This window comes from Petaurus breviceps, unplaced genomic scaffold (assembly GCF_028583685.1).
Source record: "Petaurus breviceps papuanus isolate PSGF00001 unplaced genomic scaffold, PetGlider_PUasm1.0 91041, whole genome shotgun sequence".
Taxonomy (NCBI): domain Eukaryota; kingdom Metazoa; phylum Chordata; class Mammalia; order Diprotodontia; family Petauridae; genus Petaurus; species Petaurus breviceps.
The window spans coordinates 21,562,924-21,583,347 of record NW_027187400.1 but is presented as its reverse complement, the minus strand read 5'-3'; the positions used below and the strand labels follow the sequence as shown (position 1 = coordinate 21,583,347).

Genomic DNA, 20,424 nt, shown 5'->3' with positions numbered 1-20,424 from the left:
GGGCGGCGGGCGGCGACGCCCCGGCGGACGCGCCCCCCCCCCCCACCCCGCCCCCCTCTCTCCCCTTTCTCTTCCCTCCCTCTGGCGTTTTCCTGCTGTGGTCCCCCCCCTTTACTATTAAGAAGGGATATCTGTAGGACACGCGCTCCTTGAGGGCAGATAACCTGTTTTTACCTTTCTTTGTGCCCCCAGCCCTTAGGAAGGTTCGTGCTACCGAGCAAGAGTTCGTCCAGGCTTCTTGATGAGGAAGAGGTTGGATCGATGGTTTCTGAGGGTTTTTCCACCTCTAGATCCAACATCTTTCATAAAGAAGGGACAGCTGGACTGCTTCTCTCCTGGGTCACCCATGGGGCTCTGGGAACATGCCAGCCTGAACCCACTCTCAGGAGCAGCTGGGGCTTGGAGCTTGGGAATCCCTTACGACCTCGACACCCCCCACTGGCACCAGGCTCTGTGGGAAGCAGGGCACCTCCCCCCTGCAAGCAAGAACTTGGGATGCTGGGTCTGGGCCTGCCAATAATGAGGCTTCTTCAGCAAAGCCAGTCCTGGTGCAGAGCCCACACTGGCCAGGGTCCCAAACTGTTAAAACCAGAGCTGGTCACTTCCCCCGCCCTCCCCTTCCTGCTTTCCCTCCTGCTGAGAGCTGCCAAATCTCCCTCCAGGCCTGTCCGAAGGGACAGCAGGCTCTGTTTACTATTAAGAAGGGATTTTAAACAGTGGCTGCTCCAAGAAAAGCATCAAGGCTAATCCCCTCTAGCGGCCGGAGGATCTGCCCTTCAGCCCAGACAGGGAGGGGAGCCTTGGAGGGGCCAGGTCCCCAGGTTTAGGATCCCTGGGTGCAGATGCCCAGAAGCCCTGCCCTGGGAAGCCTACAAAGTGAGAGGAGGGGTGCTGGAGGCCTCAGCTCTCCTCTGAAGTGTGACCATCCCTCTAACTCCTTGGAATCCATAGGAGAAGTGAATCCAGATGGGGGCAATTAGGAACAATCAATAAACAATGAGGAGGTCTTACTATGTATGCCAGGCAAAAGCAGTCCCTGACCTCAAGGAGCTCACCATCTAATGGAGGAAACAACTTGTATATACAGAGATGTGGACAAGATAAACGGAGATAGAAGGTAACCTTAGAGGGCAGCTAGGTGTCACCAGGCCCGGGGTCAGGAAGACCTGGCTTCAAATTCAGCCTGTGTGACCCTGGGCAAGTCACTTCAGCCTGTGTCTCAGTGTCCTCATCTATAAAATGAGCTGGAGAAGAAAATGGCAAACTACTCCAGTGTCTTGACCAAGAAAACCCCAAATGGGGTCATGAAGAGTCAGAGAGAATGGAAACAACTAAACAAAAAATCTTAGAGGGTAGGGAAGTAGGGAAAGTCCTTCTACAGCAGGGTCAGAGTTTTTGAGCTGTCTTGAAGGAGATGACAGAACATCCCAGGCACAGAGGCCAGCCGGGTAGGCAGTGCTGTATGTGAGGAACAGGAGAGGAACTGAACAATATGGCTGGGTTACCAAGGGTACAGAGGGGAGTGGAAAGTATAAGAAGACCAGAAAGGCTGAAGGTTGTAAAGTCCTCTAAAAGCCAAACAGAGCAATTTATATTTGATTCCAAGGGTAAGAGGGAACCACCAGAGTTTACTGAGGGGAGAAGGGGTTGGGTTGACACAGTTACAGTCAAGTCTAAAGAAAACAGTTCTGATCGCTGTGTGGAGGACAGATTGGAGTGGGGTGAGGCTTGAGGCAGGGAGGTCAATTAGGAGGCTGATGCAAGAGGTGAGGTGAGAGGTTATGAGGTAGAGAAGGGGGCCCATGGAAGAGCTATTATGAAGGTAGAAATGGCCAGATTGGCAGCTGACCAGCTATGTGGAGTAATCAAGAGTAAAGATGTGAGAACAACACTCTAGTTGCCAACAGGGTTAACTAGAAGGATGATGGTGCCTTTGACAGTAACAGGTTAGTCTGAAGGGAGTGTAGGTGTAGGAGGGAAGACAATGACCTCTGTTTTGGACTGTTGAAGGTGAGATGCCCACGGGACCTGAGATCTGCCCAACAGGCGGCTGTTGATTGAAGACTAGAGCTCAGAAGAGAGGCTGGGGCAAGATGAGGAAGGGCCCCAAGTTCATGCCCTGTGACGATTAGTGGAAGGAACTGGGGATGTTTGGTCTGGAGAGGAGGAGGTTTGGGGAGGAGTTGTGACAGCTAAGTAAGTGCCTGGTAAATAGTAAACATTTAATGAATGCTTGGTGATTGAGTCATTTGAGCATCTGCAGGGCTCTGGTGGAAGACGGATTAAACTCATGTCCACATGCTGTAATTAGGAGCAAGGGGAGAAAAGTGCAGACTTAGCTTGGATATGAGGAAAAACTTCCTCGAGTGGGCTTCCCATTGCTAGAGGTCTTCCAGCAAAGGCTTACAACTACTCGTCTTCCATATGGTAAAGACAATTATTGTCCAGGTAGGGGTTGGGCTCCATGACTTCTGAGGTCCATTCTAACTCTTGTATTGTTTCCATGAACCATAGGATCTTCAAGCAGGAAGGGACCTCGGAGGCAATGTAGCCCAACCTGTATTTGAAAGGGATCTCTTCCACACCATGTCCAATAAATGGTCATCCATTCTCCATGGATCAAATATTTACCAAGTGCTAGGCTCTGTCCAGTCTCAATAGGAATACCCAGTAATGAAGAACTCACTGCTTCTCAACACAAAACCACAGAATTGGAGGTGTTTACCACCAGATGGTAAAGAGGAATACATTTTAAGTGCCATAAATACATATGCGTAAATGCACTCATCGAGGACTGATTATATACTAGCAAATCACAGCCCCCTCCATAAATCATAGTGGGATGGATAACCATTTATCAAGTCAGTCCATTTCACCTTTTTGGGGGGGGCAGAATAATTCTCATTGTTAGGAAGTTTCTCTTCCCCCACCCCCCATCCTGAACCTAAACCTGCTTCCCTGCTAGTCCCACCCATTCCTCTCAGTCCTGCCCATCTGGGGCCAAGCAAAATGAGTGGGCCTAGGGGTGTGGAAGCCTGTTCTGCTACTCACCACTCTTCCAAAAAGCAACCTGACTCAGGAGCTGCAGAAACTCCTGGGCATCAACTCTAAGGCTGGTCTGATGTGTGATGTTGGAAAAGTCACAAGGTCTTTGGAGGCCTTAGCTGCTTTACTATGGAAACAGAGGGGAATAACCCTCTTCACGGTAAAAGCCAAGAGATGGATGAGGGGACCCAGAGGGGGAAAGACTGGAAATACAAAGTAGGAAAAGCTGTTAATAACAAAGAACATGCCTGCTAGAAGAAGAAGGCCTCGAACAGGTCACCTCACTTTCTACCAAACTACAACTCGCACAGTCCCCATCCAAGTCACGCTTCCTGGGCATCTCCCAAGAGTGTCTGGAACCTGTACTATTCACTATGGAGACTTCCAGGATGTAAAGGAGGGGGGAGTCTTTGAATTGGAGGTGTTTACCACCAGATGGTAAAGAGGAATACATTTAAAGTGCCATAGACACATATGTGTAAATGCACTCATCGACGACTGATTATACACTAGCAAATCACAGCCCCCTCCATAAATCATAGTGGGATGGATAACCATTTTTTTTAAAAAGGATAATTCTCAGCCATTTATATGTGATCTCAGCATTCATTCAACAAAACGTATTTTGGTAGATGGGGAAAAGGGGAGATTATAGTGGTGGCTGGAGGGGGCGCGGAGCCACCCTCCTATTTGATTAGATTTAAGACCAGAGGCCCTGACTCTGCTAAGGATAGCTATGTGACCTTGGACAAGTCATTTAATATTTCTGGACCCTCCTCAGTTCTTCATCTGTCAAACAAGAGGATAGGAGAGACGATGTTTAAGGTCCCTTTCCATTCTAGATCCTATGGCTAAATTTACTTTGCCTTTCCTGAGTCACAGGAAAGCTGGGTAACATTAGCTCAGATTTCTTTTGTTCACAACAATCCTGTGAAGGAGAGGTCCTGGGCAAGTACTATTATCTCCCATTTTGTAGATGTGGAAACTGAGACTCAAAGTGGCTAAATGATTGATAATTATACAGCTGCCCTTTCCAATTTACCAGGGAACCTCTGAATGTCCAGGGAAGGGGAAAACAAATGATGTTACAGAGAAAAAAGAACAGGGTGGTTTCTGTGCCCCATAATAACAGCTAAACAAATTGTGGCCTGGGAACATAATAGAATGCTACTAAACTGTAAGAAAAGCCTGGATAAGGGATTCTGGGCCGGTGATTTAATTGCTGAAGGAAACTCCTGATAAAGAATTTAATCTGCCAAAATTTTAAAGTGCCATAAATACATATGTGTAAATGCATTCATCGAGGACTGATTATACACTAGCAAATCTTCTTCATGACTTATACTTTCAGAGAAATGACCAGGGCACTTTCCTAGGGTCTAAGAGATAGGAATTGACCCAGGTCTTCTTGGCTCTGGAGCAGGTTCTCTGACCACTGTGCCATGGCTGCCTCTAAGAAAAGATGACTATGAAGAATTTGGAGAAGCACGTGAAGATTTACATGAACTGATGCAAATCAAAGTGAGTAGGAGAAGAAAAAAATAAACACAATTATTATGCCAATGTAAACTGAATGCTATGTAATTATAATGACCAGGATTGGTCCCAGAGAAAAAATGGGAACTATAAACCTCTGGTTGTTTTTCAGCAGTGGGGAACTATGAGTGTGGAATACTCAATATACTCTTAGATTAGGATTCTTTTGCTGGACTGCTTTTTTATTTCTCTTTTTAAAAAAACTTTGTTAAAAAGGAGACACACTGGATAGGGGAGGGGAAAGGGATATATTTGGAAATGAATGTGATATAAAACCAAAAGTTACCAATAAAAAAAAGATAATTTTAAAAAGTCTGACCCAGAATCTATAAACTCTGTCCCATAATCCAATGAGAGGCCAGACACAGAGGGTCAGTGATGTTTTGGGACCAAGCTTGACCCTGCAGGAAATGGGCTCTTAGAGAAGGTGAGATGAAAGGTAAGTTTCGAAGGATGAAAGACAAACAGTGTACTCAGAACTCTCTTTGCCAGCTTTCCTCCTACCAGAAATATCATTTGGAGGTCACTCAGCCAGGTCGACATAAAAGCCAGCCATTGTGAAGACAAGTGGGATACAAGTAGTGCAATGTCTCCAGGAAGACCTAATTAGGTTAGAAGGACCCAGTGGCTGGTGGCCTGATCCTGGGCTAATTAGGCACAATTTATGGGTCAGCCTCCAGTGGCCATGGGCTCTCAATTACTTGCCAGCCAAGGTAACTATCTATTCCACAGGCTATTAATTAGGAATCGTTTTAATCTCCTCTGGGACAGAGGTCAAACACCGTGGCTTGGGCCTGGCCCTTCCCAGCTGGCGTCAGTGTTATCAGGCGATGGATCTGGCCTAGCAGAGCTGGGGACTTCAGAATGTCAACAAGATGCTTTGAGTGGACAAAGACCAGAGCTCAGCATATCACTGCATGGTCAGCTCAGCTATTTGGATCTGTAGGTGGGTTTCCAGGAATCTGGGAATAAATCCTCAATGGATTTTGCTTTGCAGTGGTCTGGGGGGGGGGGGCGGTGCTGCTTATATGTGTCAAGATTTCCCTTTAACATCAGTTCTGATTTTCAGCTGCATTCTTCCTAGTCTTCCATTCACACTTCCATCTTTGGGGTGGAATCTCAGTTATGTAACTTACTGGCTGTGTGTCTTTGGACAAGTCATCAAACCTCTCTGGGCTTCAGTTTCTTAATTCACAAAAAGAGAAAGTAGGACTTGCTGGCCTCTCAAGGCCCCTCTAGTTCTGGGTGACTCTTTCATACACTCACTTATTCATTCACTCATTCAACAAGCATTTGAGCACCTATTACCACATATGTGCCAAGCACTATATGAGTGTGCAGGGGGACACAAAGACAAAATGAAAAACCATTCCTGTGCTCATTCTACTGGGGGGAAGGGAACATGTGCCCAGTCTTGGGATGACCTCACTATCATCTCTATCATGACCCTTCCTGCCTTTAAAGCTCACTTTCTCTAGGAAGCCTCCTCCAGTCATTACACTAACCATTCTGCCACTTTGTTTCCCTAATTATTTATCCTCGAAGCTGGGTCTAAATTAATCTGTCTGATTTCTTTGTAAGTGTTGACTCTTTCTCACACACACACACACAATCTCCTCAACTAGACCATAAGCTCTCAGAGATGATGATGTCTATTTCTTTTGTATCTTCCTAGAGGATTAAGAACAAAGTTTCTCACTCATTCATTCAAAAATCCATTCATTCACTCATAAATTCATTCATTCATAAATTCATTCATTGAGCTTCATTAAGCTCTTAATATGGGTAAGGACTGGATATACAAAGATGAAAAAATAAGTCACAGTTTCTCCTTCAAGGAGTGCATAATCTACTTTGCACAAAGTGAAGGCTCAATAAATGTCTTGCCTGACTGATTCTTTTCTCTCAGTCTAGGATACCCTACTAGGTTTCTCTCAAAGCCCTCTATATTTCTCTACTTTTGTCCCATTTGTGACTTCTCACAGGGAGACTAACTGGAAAGACAAACTAGCAAGGAACTAGGAACCAGCCCCAAGTCCAGAGGTCTGTCATCCACTGTGGAGAGTCTTTGAGGAATCTGAGCTTTCATTCCCCATTGGGTCAGCCTTCTCCCATCCCTTACTCCTTTGGGACAAGACAGCCGTCTTCCAATATCTGAAGAGCTATCATGTGTGAGTAGATTTACTTCTTCTCCTTAGTTTGGGTGGAACTAGAAACAGGGGCAGCAGCAGGAGAAGCAGATTTAGGCTGGATGTAACAGATCAGTTCTTAACAGTTAAGTGTCCTAAAGTGGGGTAGGTTGCCTTGGAAGGCAATGATTAGAGGTCTTTTAAGAAAAGCCTTTAGGACTGACCACTACATCAGGATGTTGTAGAGGGGATTCCCACAAAAGCTATGGGTTGGACTCTATGATCTCCAAGGGCCTTCTTGTTGGAAATCAACAAAGGGCCCTTTTAACACGGGGTGCAGTGGGCAGCTCAATGGTGCCAGCATAGAGTGCCAGGTCTGGATTCAGGAGGACCCAAGTTCAAATCTGGCCTGAGACATTTACCAGCTGTGTTACCCTGAGCAAGACTGCTCAGTTTACCTACCCTGTTTGCTTCAGCTCCTCATCTGTAAAATGAGCTGGAGAGGAAATGGCAAACCATTCCACTATCTTTGCCAAGAAAACCTCAAATAGGGTCATGAAGAGTTGGACACACAACTGAAATGACTGAAATGGAAAGGGATGCTGTGTGTTGGATCATGGTCTCTAAGGGTCCTTTTGACACATCACATTGGAAAGATAACTCCCATGTTCATTTCACACTCTTACCAAAAGAATGGAAACACATTTTACTTCCTGCAATCCCTCCACTGGTAAGTTAAGGAGTAATAAAGATTTAAGTGGAGCCCATTTCTAAAATTCAGCTGAATCAAAGTTCCTCTCCACCTCCACTTTTTTTTTTTTTGCTTTTTGGAGGGCAATTGGGGTTAAGTGACTTGCCCAAGATGACACGGCTAGTTTTTGTGTTAAGTGTCTGAGGTTGGATTTACCTAGCCACCTAGCCACCCCCAACTCTTCTTTTTAGGTATGGGTTGGACTCAGTATCTACTGATGTCACTTCCGACTCCAAAAGTAAGTATATCCCTCAACATACCTCTTTTGATTTTGTATAGAATCACAGATTTAGAACTGAAAAAGGCCTTTAGCTCAACCCTGTCATTTTACAGTTGAGGAATCTGAGGTTCAGAAGGTTTAGGTGATTTGCCTAGGGTCACACAGCTGGTAATATATCCTGCCTCCAAGTCCAGGACTCTCTCTACTATACCATGCAGCCTGCCTTAGAAGTCAGAAGTATTTAACTTGGAGTCCACAGACATCCTCGAAAGCATCAATCGATAGGTTTCAGGAGATCCATAAACTTGCATGAGTAGTTCTGCTTTCCTCTGTAATCTTCTACATTTATTTTATGCATTTAAAACATTATTCTGAGAAGGGACCCATAGCTTCCCCAGACTGCCAAAGGTTAGAGGTACCAAAAAAAAAAAGTTAGAGGGACCTTTGCTCTAGGGTGAAGTGAAGCACCTGGTCACATAGCTAATAAGTAGCTAGTAAACAGCAGGAATTTAAACCCAGATTTCCCAATTCCCATTTCCAGACTCTACTATTCCACATCGACTAAACTGGCAGCAAACAGTGCTCAAAATCTCATAATTAATGCTTTTCCCTTCATGTATAACACATAGTCATTGCACCATGTGCATACTTTCTTTATCTTAACACTTCATTCTCATCTATTCACCTTTCTATGGCAGGACCTAGAATGAAGATTATGGACCAGGCAAGATGATCCACAGGAACCCAATGTCAGGGTCACCTCACAAAATCCAAAGGTTTACTTAAGTTTGGCATCAGACACTTGCTTGCTATGTGATCCTGGCCTGCCATAATTTCCTCATATGAAAAACCTCCCCTCCCTCTGGGCTGTTGTATCAAAGTAGACAAAGTGCTCTGTAAACCTTGAAGCCTTATATAGATACCAACAATTACTATCATTTAGAACAGAATAGGCCTAAGGCTATCTTGTTCAATCCCCTCCTCTTCCTCTTGGAAACTCTTCCAGAAAGTGTGGAGGTTGACTGGCTCAGCCTGGGAGGAAGCGTGTACAGAAGGCATCCACAACCAGTGAACAAGGTCATCTCCTAACTAAATTTTACCTTCTGGCAGGTTTGGAACCAAGATGCTTCCTGGCTACTGTTCTTCTGTCCAGGGAGGTGGTGTATGAAACACTGGATTTGCAGTCAGGAAAACTTGGATTCAAACTGTCTCAGAGAGGAGTGTTTCCCAGGGCAGTCACTCCTACTTTCTGGGTCCCAGTTTCCTCACCTGTCAATAAGGAGATGGGACTAAATGATCTCTGGGGCCCCTTCCAGGTCAGCATCTATGATCCCATGATCCTAAGGCCCTTCAGCTTTCTGGGCCTCAGTGTCATCAGATATAAAATGAAGGGGTTGGTCTAGATGGCCTCTCTGGCCCCTTTAGTTTCAGAGCTAGGATCCCAAGCCAACTGTGTTCCAGATGAGAACAAGGCTATCAATCAACAAATGATGGGAATGTGATCTTGCTTGGAGATCTGCCTTGGTTTGCCCTTTTGTCAAAATTTAATCATAACAAGTTTAAATAGCCTACTTGAACTGCGTCAATAATAGTATGAAAACCTGCAAGGTGAACTTCCTCTGCTTCCATTCCCTTCATCTCAAGACTCTCTGGCATTCCTCCACATACTCTTCCTCCCTTTACCCACCCTCAGAGAATGAAGTGGTCCCTCTACTATCCTGAGAAGCAGCAAATGTAGTGTAGGATAGAGCACTGGCCTTGGAGGTGGGAAGGTAGGAGTTCAAATACGGCCTCAGTCACTTAGTAGCTATGGGAGGTTGGGCAAGTCCCTTCTACTCCTTGGCCCTCGGTCTTCTCATCTGTAAAATGGAGGGGGTTGGCCTGGATGACCTCTGAAGTCCCTTTCAGCTCTAAATCTCCAATTCTATCCCTGAAAGACTTTTCCATCCTCTTAATGCGTCTTCACAAAGTGTCTTCACATTGTCCTTAATGGCCTGACTTCTTGTGTGGAACATTTGCTCCCTTTTTAAAAATGAGGGGTTTGTGGCTCCACCATGATCAGAAAGGCTATTGTACAGAATCTATCCACATTTTCCAATGATCAAAGGGAAGCATTTGCCAGAAATCTGCCCACCACTGAAAATACCGTGCTTAGTCTGAGGTGCCAGAGTTCAGCAGACACTGATAAGCAGTCTGTCCTCCACGTTCACTTGCAAAATTGATCTTCTTAAAGGGCAAGTTTGACCAGGTCATCCCCCAATCCACAGCCTTCATTGACTCCCTATTACTTCCAAGACCAAATAGAAAATTCTCTCTTTGGCCTTTAAAGTCCTTCACAATCTGGCCTCTTTCTACCATTCCAGGCTTCTTCCATCTTCTCCTTTATATTCTTCGATCCAGCACCACCGGCCTCCTTACTGTGCCATCTCCCAACTTGGAATGTTCTCACTAGTGCTCTCTCAGTCCTAGAGTATCTCCCTCCTCATCTATGACTCCCTGCTTCCCTGGCTTCCTTCAGATTACACCTTATGCAAGAAGCCTTTCCCAGTCCTTTGCAATCTTAGCGCCTTCTCTCTGAGGTTTATCTCCAATGTATACTGCACATATCTTGTTTATAATTGGTTGTTTGGATGTCAGGCTCTGAGCTCCTTAAGAGCAGGGACTTTTTTGGAGGGGTAGGGCTCTTTGTATCCTCAGAATTTGGCACAGTGCCTAGCACATAGTAGGTGTTTAATAGATACTTACTGATTGACCTGACTTGGACAGCATCCAGGCAAGGCAACCAGAATCATGAGTCCAGGTCATAGGATTATGAGTGGAAGGAACTGGGGGGACTCTTGGGTGGAAGAAGAAAAACTTCACAGGGTTTGTGAAAGCTGTCTTCAAGTACCTGAACAGGGCTATGTCTGGGAAGAGGGATTGGGTATTGTTTGACTTCAGATGGCAGAGTGAGGAATGATGGGTAGAAGATGCAAAGAGGTGGCTGATTGAGATTTGATGTCAGGAAAACTTTTGAACAATGAAAGTTGTCAAGAAGTAAGACAGGTTCCCAGGAGGTGAATTCTCCATTCCTGGAGGTCTTCACACAGACTCCAGATGACATTCATCAGACATATCATAGAGCACACTTATTTTTCCAATATGAATTGGATTAGAAGGAACTAACTTCTACTGAGGCTCCTTCCAACTCAGACATTCTAGGATTCTGTGGCAATTGGTTAATTGGTTCTTATGCGGACTGATTTTGTCCATAGAATAATGGAAGGAGAGGGGATTTGGAGTTAGAGGAACTGGGTTTGAATCCTGACTGTAACTTAGTATTTGTGTGACCATAGACAAGTCTCTTCCCCTTTTGGAGTCTAGGTTTCCTCACAGGGTAAATTCAAGGTTTTAACCTGATCTCTTTTTTTTTTTGAGGGGGGAAGGCAAGGCAGTTGGGGTTAAGTGAATTGCCCAAGGTCATATAGCTAGTAAGTGTCAAGTGTCTGAGGCTGAATATGAACTCAGGTCCTCTTGATTTCAGGGCCGATGCTCTATTCACTGAGCCACCTAGTTGCCCCATGATGATCTCTTAAGATCTTTTTCAGCTCTTAAGAAACTATGACTGGCTCCATAAGCCCTATACTCTGGCCAAGTGAGCTAATGGGCTGCCTAGTCACTGGTCTAAGTAGGGTACCAATTAGCTCCTCCTAGGAGCACAGATGGGTAATAGAGGCACCAGTAAAGGAACAGAAGTGGGGAAAGTAGAGCCTGATTTCTTCGCAGGACATAATTCTCTCTCAGCTTCTCAAGTTCTTTCCCCCAAGAAGTTCCTCTCTGGGGCTAACTCCTACAGAAGAAAGGGGCCCACTGTGCCCATTCATTTCTATTGTGTTCTGGGGCTAGAGTGGGAGATGGAAATGGCAAGCCTCTTAAAGTTTGCTGTTTTGAAAACAATCCCCTCCTACTGGTTTCTAGAAAAGGGTCAAGAGCTAAAATTCCCCCTGGGTCTCTGGGAAATGGATGGAATTTTCCCTCCTTCAGGGAATCCCAAAGCACACTGGCCAATACACTCTAGGTTAGCAGTCATTCCAAGCTCTAGGTTTTTGGACTTGCAAATAGCTTTTCTGGGGATGTTGGATAAGGAGAAGTCTCCTGGGACTTATACCAAGTTGTTAGTCTCTTCCAGTTCATTCTGGAAGCTTTGTGCTCTGTGTGCTTTTGGCCTACAGAATCTGTTTGGGGAACTATCTGCTCCTGGGACATTGCACCCTGGAGAGACAGCTAGAAAATTTTACTACAACTGTAGCTGTGGCAAAATTGCTTCTCCTTGCTGGGCCTCAGTTTCCCCTTCTATAAAATGGAGCAGTTGGAGGAGCAGGTCTTCAAGGCCAGAGGATCATAGCTTTAGAGGCAGAAGGGACTGGAGAAGATCGAGTCCCCGCATTTCACAAATGAGGAACTGGGGCTCTGAGAGATTAAGTTAAAATATCTGAGGAGAGTTTTGAACACAGGTCTCTTTGACTCCAGCTCCAAAGTCTTATCTACTCTCCCATGCTGGCTTTATTATCCAGTGACTCTGGCAAGTGTCTTCAGAGCTGATGTATGGGGAGGGTATGCTACTGAGTGGGAGGGGCGCCATCAGAAAGATGTCTGTCCAGAAGAGAGGGCTGCTTCATCACACAGTGATGCAAGAAACACATGTTGGACAGTCTTGTTCTCTCCTGACACCTAAGCCAGAACTAGAGAAAGGCCTCTCTGGAGACTGCATGAACTAGGACAAAATTCACATCTGATAGGCATAAAGGTATTGCATTGCGAGCCCTAGCCTTGAGATCATGGAACCACAGACATCTCAAGGCAGTGACTTGGCTGTCTCAGGAAGGAGTGAGTCCCTCACCATTGGAACTTTTCACCCAAAGACAAGACCAACATTTGCTGGGGATGTGGGAAAGGGGCTTCTCATGAGTTACATTATCAGACAAGAGGGCTCTCTGAAGTCCTTTCCAGAGCTCAGGTTCTGTGAAACAGAAGGCCCAGGCCCCAGGGGTGGAAGCCTGCTTTATATCTCTGCCAAGGAAGAAGTAAAAGCAGTCAGTCCCAGTGACTTGAGGTTACTTCATTTTACCGGGGATGGATTTTCACACTATTGGCTGATCATTCTTGTTCCATTTTCCCTCCTGTTCCTTGTCAGACTCTTGCATTGATATTTTCTGGGCCCCTCTTTTCCTCCTCTGGCCCTAAATTGAATGGGTTAGAGCTGAGGCAGAGCACACATGCACACACACACTCTTCTTCCCCTTGAATAACACAGACAAAAATGAGTGACATAATCGTCTAGTTGCAAGTACAAAGCCAGTGATGTCAGGCTGGGGGAGGAAAAAGGTTTTCTTTTCTTTTTTTTTTTTTTTAAAGCATGGAGAGATACTGAACCTCCCAGACTCCTTTCCCTGCTCCTGCCTGGTCCTGGGAGTTGGGAAACAGCAACAGTCATCAAACACCTGACGGCTCAAGTCAATTCAATTCAACAGGCATTAGAGTTAGTACTGTTATTCCCATTTTACAGATAAGGAAATCAAAATTTAAGAAGGACTTGCCCAAGGTTATACAGCAAGTAAACTCTGGCATTTAAACCCAGACCTTCCATTTTGCCCTATTTAAACCCAGAACTTCAGATTCAGTGTTCTATTGACTAGGCTACATTTGATATTTTGGTGCCTGTTTGCCTACATCCATTACATATCATTTGGAATGAGAGGACGGTAGAGGAAGGACTTTGGAGTTTTAATCCAACTTGTTTTTGAACTGAAAGGAATCCCCTTCATGAAATCCCTAACAAATGCTTATATCCACCCGAGGCAACATGAGATAACTGACACAGTCCTGGGACTGAAGTCAGGAGAGTAGTGTTCAACGACATGCTGTACTTGACTAGCCTTGTGACCATGGCTAGATTACACAGTCTATCTGAGCCTCAGTTTCCTCATTTATAACATGGGGATAATAATACCAGTAGTCCCTCTCCTCCCATCATGATCACTGTCCAGCTACTTGAAGAATCCTGGTGACAGCAGTTCACAACTTCAGTGTGAGTTTTTCTCTATACTTTAGTCCATGTCAGTTGCATTCTGGTAGACCCTGTCTCAATAGGTCTCTGAGTCTACCATACTTTCCAAACTTTACTGGATTACATGATATGATGTACAAGGTCCCTTACCCCACTTAGCTGAAAAAGGCTTTTGATTCAGCAGTGGTGACAACACCCCTTTCTTGAATAGCAACCATTTGTATACATATAGCTAAAATTTAGAGTGTAACATAGTGGCTTGAGTCTTGAACTTGGTCTTAGGAAGATCTGGTGTCAAATCTAATCACTTGCACTTATTAGCCTGGTACCTTGGGTAATTCACCCAACTAACTTTCACCCAAACTAAGTTTCAGGTAATACTTTAAACACTAAATTACAGATGGGTAGGGGGCGGGGTTCCCATATACATTAGTCACTGATGTATGTGTGTGTGTGTGTGTGTGTGTGTGTGTGTGTGTGTGTGTGTGTGTGTGTGTGTGTGTGTGTGTGTGTGTAAAGATAAAGACCAAGAGAAGATCCAAGGCTAAGTAACTGCAAAAGGTCTGACTTCTTGGTCACCAAACTGAAGCTCAAATAAGGAAGTTGGGCTGTTTCAAAAGAAATAATTAAAAAAAAAATTCTTTACACAGTAAGTAAATTTATGGAACCTCTTCCCTGAAGACTTTAGATTGAAAATAGGAAAAGATTTGAAACTAATCTTAGGTAAATTTAGGGTGATCAGATTTATAATGCATTATTAGGGAATTTTTAGAAATCAACTGGGGCCAGTCTTAACATTTTGATTCTTTCATTCATTCATCAAACATTAATTAAGCAACTACTGTGTTCAAGACACTGTTAGAGTAGGTGTCAGGGATACAAGGGCAAAAATGAAGTCATTTCTGCCCTCAAGGAGATTATATTCTGATGGTAGTAAACACCATATCCACAGAGAAATGAATGTAAAATACATATCACATAAATAAAAAGTGGGGGGTGTGTGTGTGTGTGTGTGTGTGTGTGTGTGTGTGTGTACTGCTAACAACAGGGTAGATCAAGAAAGACTTAAAGGAGGAGGTGTCCAAATGAGCTGTGCTTTGCAGGAATTTAAGGACTCTAAGAGGCTGGGGTAGAGGATATATGTATCAAGGTTTGGGCATGGAATATTGTAGGGACACCCATCCTTTCCTGGAAAATCTCTCTTGGTGTCTCTGTCAAAACCAAAAATACCTAGCTAATCTCCATTTTTTTTCTTGCTTTTTGGAGGGGGGAGGGCAGGGCAATTGGGATTAAATGATTTGCCCAAAGTCACACAGCTATTAAGTGTGTCAAGTGTCTAAGGCCGGATTTGAACTCAGGTCCTCCTGACTCCAGGACCTATTTACTCTATTCTATTCTCTATTCACTCTCCATTTTTTTTAAATCACCTTTGCCCTGATGTGGCATTTTAAAGCTGTAGGTCTGTGTATTGGATCCTATTCCTCATTTACAGAGGACTATAAAGAAACTGCTTCTGTCAAAAGCAATTTCTTTCATTTTGAACACTGCTGGATTTCTAATCTCCTTTTCCACTTCCTGACTCCCAGAAAGGGCAATCTAGTCTACGTTTGCTCTGCTCCCTCACTACCACTAACTAGTCAGCCCCTTATAATCTGACTTTGCCCCCACCCACTACTCTATCCAAACAGCGCTCTTTCCCTAGTCTCAAATGACCTCTTCATTGCTAAATCCAACATTTAGCAATATTTAGCAAGCAAAGCCAATATTTATCAAGACATTTAGGCCCCCAAAGTCACCAAAAAGCTCTAAATCCAGTATTTTACAATACTACTTTTTCCTTCTCATTCTTTGGGACCTCTCTGGGCCACCTGACTAGATGTCATAGGTCATCTCTTCTTCCTTGGTCCTCTCTTCCCCTGTGGCTTCCTTCTGAAACAGTTCACTCCTTTGAATCTTTCTGGATGCTTCTCTGACTCTTTGGCTGACTCCACTTCTTGGTCCTGCACGTGTATGTACCCCAAGGTTCTCTTGTCTAGCCTCTTCTCTTGACAGTCTCTTCCCTTGGAGAGCTCATTTATTCCTGTGGCCTCCATCATCACCTGTATAGCACAGGACTTGCCAATCTATCTATCTCACTCTTGAGTTCCAGTTTCATATTGCCAACCTCTATATGTCCTGCCAAGACATCACAAAAAGTAAAAAACTTCCCTGTTGTTGACCAAAGACACTATTCAAACATGCCATAACTCTCTTCAGGGTGGTACAACCTCCCCCAAACTGGACTGGGGATGGAGGGGAGGATAGGCCATTTGTCAGAGTATTGATAAAGGAATGTAGGACACTAGCAGCAGTGTGGTATAGTGGAAAGGGCACTTTGACTCTAGTTTCAGAGGCCCTGGATTCCAACCTCACCTCTGAGACTAGCTGTGGCCTTGGGCAAGTCATCTGAGTTGTCAGTCTTGGTTTCATCACTTGCAATTTGAAGGGGTTGGATTAGATGAAATTGATGATCTTATTCTAAAACGTGACATGTCAAGTCTTTGTGTTGGTCTGCCCGATGGTAATTCAGTGTGTTCAGGAAAACTCACTCCTGTGGATGGGGAGGGTAATGGAGATGGCCAACATGGACCCTTTATTTTGTTTTGTAACTCTCAAATTCATGTCTATTATTACAGTTATTCACGGGTGTGCTTCATCAGGGACTTTATCTTAACCTACACTTTGTATCCTTTTCTTCCTCCCTACCCTGATTCCATTAAACAAATATCCAAATAGAAGGCCTTGTGCTAGGTCCTTGGAACCCTAAGAAAAATGATACATCCTTCCCATCAAAGAGCTTACATTCAACCATTCATTCAACAGAGGAACTGTACTCAGACAAATAAATACAAAGTATGTACAAAGAAATTCAAAAGAATTTAAAGAGGTATTAAGGCTTCCTTAATGCTGCCCCAGACCCTGTTTGTTGAATGAAGAAGGAATGGAATTGATAAATCTCTTTAAAGGGTCAGTTCTGGAGAGAATGACCAGAGAACTGTACTGTAACATCTCACCCTATAAACAAAATGTTATCAATTGCACAAATGTGACTCCTGACCCCACTTCTCATATCACCCTCACAGAATGCATTTCTGAGCCTGGATGTACTCCCACCAGTTGGTAGCTAGCCCCAGTGACCAAAAGCATTGGGAACAGAATTCAATGTGTCCCCCACCTTCTCCCAGGGTTTGAAATTATGACCAAGTGTCAAATGTTGTCCTCTTGGATTGCTCAAACTGCTTACCCAATACTGGGCTAAAGGTATGACTGGTTATGGCAAACACTTCCATCCGGTCTCCTGGATTTTCCAAACAAACAATACATCTTCGTCTTCTCTGAATGATTCGTGCTAAGGTCATGTTGACCCCAAAGAAGTTTGATGGATGAAAAGGTCATTTGGAAAGCTCAATTCCTCGGTCAAGAATGGGAGTGTTTATTGAGTGCTTGTCCCTAGGAGGGAATGCCAACTAGATTTAACTTGGATTTCCTAACCACTCTTCACCCCTGCCTTAGTTATTCAGTTTGATCTAACAGCTAACTTTTACTCTGGGAAAGGCACCCAAGAGAAAAAGAGGAGATGGGAGAAAAGCATAGACTCTGCCCTCAAGGGGTTTATAATCAAATGAGGAGAGAGGCAAGCGTTCAAGCAACTAATACTTATACAAGTAAGAAGTATAAGAAGAGATACAGGCAAGGCCCTTGAGACATTTCAGGAGGGAGAGATCACTTTCCATTATACTTGATGGGAAAGAAGCAGTCTCTTCTAGGTTAAAAACATTTAAATTCAGTTCCTCATTTTCTTATAACTCAGAGACACATTTGGAACACCACCTGTCCGAAGCCTTTGGAATCAGGACCCTGTGGTTTCTGGTACATCAATCCCACTGGCAGGAGGCATCCAAATGGCTTTGATAGCCAACTGGGTTCTTTTACAAAAGGAGCCTCAAATGAGATAATGAATAAAAGCAAGTCTTAAAGCCCTATATACATTCATAACATTATGATCATAATCATTATCTTTCTTATAAGGTAAGGGGTGGGAAGCGGGGGGAGACATCTCCTGGAGATGTCAGCTACCATCAGCCACTCCCAACTTTGCTTCATGCTTCATACAGTTGGCATTATTGCTATTATTCCTGAGTCTGGACCCAGACTTCAGGATAGCTGGGCTTTCTTGTGCCTATATAGTATCCATTCCCCCCAGATCTCAATGTGCCCAATCAAAGGAGGATTCTCATTTGCAATCTGTGGTTAAACATCGCCTCCTACCTAAAGTAAACTGCAGGGCTGCTTAGGGGCTGCAGAACAGCTCTCTTGTAAGATCATCCCAAACCACATGGCTCGCCTCAGGACTGAGAGGATGCTTCTCTTTCAAATAGGCATCCCTAACTATGCACAGTTAACTATTCTCATGGCCTTTCCCCACTCCTAGAGCACATTTCTTCCTTCTCATGAACTCACAGGGCTCTAAAATACTTCTGGGAGATATGGCCTGGAGGTAATCTATGATACCAGCCAGAAGTGAAATGGCCTGGAGATTAACTCGGGGAAAGTCGGTAACCCTTCAAAATTTTCTTTTAGTAGGGAGTAGCAGTAAAATCACCATAATTAGTCTTATTCTAGACCCAGCTCTCTCTAATAAGTAAGCTGTGATGGTAGGGGACCCTTCTTTCTGCTTTTATTGGACTAAACAACAGTAGCCAATGACGCAATGTGAGCCAGAGGCAGTCTGTTGAAGTAATCTATGCAAAGCGCTTTATAAATATGGGGTGTTGTTATATTATTATTGTTGCTTTAGTTGTTTTTATTGTTATTGACTCCCACAGCTCCTCTGAACTTAGTGAGCTAAAAAGACCTCTGCAAGAACCATTTTCAGTGGCTCTCAGTTTACTAGTTGGAGGAAGAGGGGATTCTTGCTGGGGACTCAGGGGCAGGGGTGGGGAGTTACCAAAAGAATCACAGAGAGGCTGAATAAGCTTCCTCATCTTATCTTTCTGGTCCCCTCAATTCAATTTTACATGTGATTGGTTTATCATCAGTCAAGTTTTTCCAGGCTGACTCAAAGGGTTATTCTCCTTGTGCCCACTGCAACCAATTAGGCAGGAGATTGTTAAAGAGATCCAGACCTTGTGCCAGTTGCATGATTCAGAAGAAGGCCTCTCTGGAGGTGCTGACAAGTAAGAAAATGACAGCTACCGTGCAATCCTCTGGACCTATGAATATAGGCAGGCTGCACACCTTTATCCCTAAGACTGTTCCTTCTCTGCCTAGCTCTACCCAGGCCAGGAACGCCTGTCTGCAAAGCATTTAGGGATCTTTAAAATGAAGGCATCTTTCCAAGGATATAAAGCTGCCGAGAATAGCCCGTGCTTCTGGGTGTTCAATGTTGTTCAACCAGGGGTTAAAAACACTGTGGGCTATCACTTCTTTCCACCCTAAGGGCCCCCCCCCCCATATCCCACATCCAAGAGCAAGGCAAAGCAGCTGCCCAAACCACCCAGGGAGAGGCGGGAAGCAAGGGGAGCGGGAGCTATGGAAAACCCACCAGGGGCCAGACACTGTGACCAATGGGGCAGGCCAGTGAAGAGTTAATGAACAAATGATCTGCTCTTTCCCTGATCATTCGGACTCCAAAGTTCAGTTCCTGGTCCCAAGCAACCTCTAAGGAATTGTAAATCTCCCTGCAGTGTTTAACAAAACAAAAGCAACCTGAAATTACATGCAGGTTTGGTTTTATACAGTACATATTTACTTAATCCCCAAGGTATGCAGCTCCATGTCATGTCAGTTGACTTTGTTGGCCTTCCCCCCCCCCCCCCAACAGTTTAAGTTCCAAACTAAATCCATGTTTTTGTTCCCCCAGTTCACATGGTTCAAATAGGATTCTTCAGAGTGCTCTTCTCACTGGGTGAGTCACTCCTCCCCCAACCTCCCCCCACAACAAACCCAGGAAGAGGGCACAGTCCACCAACAACAGGGATCCCCACAGAGAGTGGAGATTCCTACTTCCATATAACTATCTCCCCACTTAAGTGGGCAAGAGGAGGGAATTCTAATTTTAAATATATTTTTTTAAGATACAGAACAAGGTCTGACTGAAATCACCCCCCCCCCCCCAACCCTATTGCTGGATTCCCAGTTGCCCTGACCTCCCTGGACATGGCTGGATGCCCGGACCATCCAGGAGAACAGAGCAGAAGGCGCCCACAGTTGCCACACAGCCTCCCCCGCCTTCATCGGAGATTTCACATCTCCTGGCTCTCAGGTTGGGGCTTGGAATGGAGCCGCCAAGGAAAATTGAAAAGTGCCAACTTGTGAGAAGCTTCTTAGACGCTCAACCACGCACACGCCCTACAATAATCACCCCAGCTGCAGCAAAGGGGAAAAAAGAAGGGGGTGGGGGTGGGGGAGAGGGACTAGGGAAAAAAATACCTGGGTGGGTGGGTGGGGGGTGACGGAGAGGATTGGATCTAGGAGGTTTCGGGCTGGGGGAGCTACTCAATTAAGGCCAGAGAAGTGAACAGACAGCTCAGGACCTGCCAGACAGTTCAGTCCCAGGGGAAATTTACAAGGTGAAATTGACTAGGTCAGCATTCTTATTTTCGGGGGAGCGCAGAGAGCTGGATTACTCCCCCAAAACACAGGAAAGAGAGGGAGA

At 44.8% G+C, this 20,424-nt stretch overlaps 1 protein-coding gene across 2 annotated transcripts in view; it reads right to left on the bottom strand.

Moving 5' to 3' along the window:
• The window catches only part of DHRS3 (dehydrogenase/reductase 3), a 92,406-nt gene that overhangs the window by 31,657 nt on the left and 40,325 nt on the right, over positions 1-20,424 (bottom strand). The gene's annotated exons all lie outside the window — the stretch shown is intronic.